This window comes from Lytechinus variegatus, chromosome 1 (assembly GCF_018143015.1).
Source record: "Lytechinus variegatus isolate NC3 chromosome 1, Lvar_3.0, whole genome shotgun sequence".
NCBI lineage: Eukaryota > Metazoa > Echinodermata > Echinoidea > Temnopleuroida > Toxopneustidae > Lytechinus > Lytechinus variegatus.
Window position 1 is genome coordinate 30,590,468 of NC_054740.1, and position 1,751 is coordinate 30,592,218.

The 1,751-nt window shown below is 39.5% G+C and overlaps 1 non-coding gene across 1 annotated transcript; it reads left to right on the forward strand.

Annotated features, from left to right (window-relative positions):
• Positions 1–1,679: 1,679 nt before the first annotated feature.
• TRNAQ-CUG lies at positions 1,680–1,751 on the forward strand. Its single transcript has one exon. It is a non-coding gene; the product is annotated as a tRNA-Gln (tRNA).

The following is a 1,751-nucleotide window of genomic DNA, read 5'->3' on the forward strand; positions in this document are numbered from 1 at the left end:
GAAAAGATTGGTTTTTAAAGACAACTTATCTGATATAAAGAACATGCACCTATTATGAGAAGGCAAGGCACTCGTTAACAGATAAAACGGGACCTTCTCGGATGAAAAGGGCACAGAACATGTTCATGATGGGCACTTTCCTTGGGTAAAACGGGGCACTTACAAGAAGGCAAGGGGGCACTTGCTCACACATAAAATACGGGTCATCGGGTGAAAGGGGCACGTTCGTCGTAAGGGGGCTTATTTTTGTTTTTAAAAATGGCACTGATAAGAGAAATGGCACTTGGTAACACATAAAACGTGTCCTTCTCAGGTGAAAAGGGAACAGAACACGTACGAGAGGGGGTAAATTTTGCACTTGTACAAGAAAGTGCTTTTAATTGGTAACACCTAAATTGGGTCCTCCTCGGGTGAAAACGGCATAGTACACGTTCGCGAGGGGGGGGGACATTTTTTCTTGAGCACTTTTCACTGCTCCATCCCCCCCCCCGTATCGCCGCTCCTGTTTATAGGGGATGTAAGGGGGCTTGGACAATAAGAAAATATAAAACGATAAATCAGCGAGATGGAATGAGTTGAGTCATAATAACTGCAAGAATGCTTTCTGAAACCGTCTCCAAAAACAAATCACAAGTTATTACGACTCTGGAGCGAACGAGGAATCTACAAGATCTTATTTTCAGAAAGAGTTATTCAATCAAAAATGCGCCAAAATGGATTATTCTGACTGAGATATATCACCAGAAAGGAGAAGGGGCAAAAGAAATGCACGAGTTCCATTTAAAGGGGTTTAAGTTTGTCAGAAAACCTGAAATGTCCGAGAAAAAAAAGTTCTTGCTTAAAAAAAAGTTGATACCCAGGCTCCCAAGTTGTCGGGAACAACTTTCGTTACAAAATCCATCAATATGATGGTCTATACAGGCTCATTCAGATAGTCGTCATTAACACAGAGGTGAATGTTACCAGGAAAAGAGTGTTTAATACAATTACTTATTTACATTGCAAGTATATGTGAGATCCCATGGTGTAAAGGTTAGCACTCGAGACTCTGAATCCGCGATCCGAGTTCAAAACCTATATATATCTCATGGTTATTTTACCCATAGTGCATATGATTTTTATTTTCAAGATCCATGGTTCATAAGCATAGGCGGCGGAAGCGGGGGGGGGGGGGGACGTGTCCCCCCTAAATTAGAAGTGGGGGGACGATTCCCCCCACTTTTTTGTTGAAACCTTTTTTTAATGTCAATTTTGTTTCCTGCGTCCCCCCTAAAATTTTGGGTTGATAACTTTTTTTTCTTTTGCTTGTCAACAAATTTTGTTGGTCCCCCCTAAGATTTTTGGCTTCCGCCGCTAATGTTTATAAGTATTAAATCTTTTATATTTTTTATTACTTTTTTTCTTTCACTCTTTTTTGTTATTTTCTGAATTCTTTAATTCCTTCACTCCTCGTCCCTTCTCTCTCATTTCTTCTTCCTTTATTTTTCCACTTCCCCTCCCTTTTAGATTTTTAAATTCTTTCCTATTTTGTTTCTTTAAACATGCCTTGGAAATTCATAGATTATAGTTGTAATTAGAAAATAAATCATGCTATTCAACCTATGTCAGACAGCCGCCATTAAAGTATTTCCAATATAACTGAAAACGAGCACTAATGTATTCCTCAACTTATATAACAAGGTCCCATGGTGTAATGGTTAGCACTCGAGACTCTGAATCTCGCGATCCGAGTTCAAATCTCGGTGGGACCT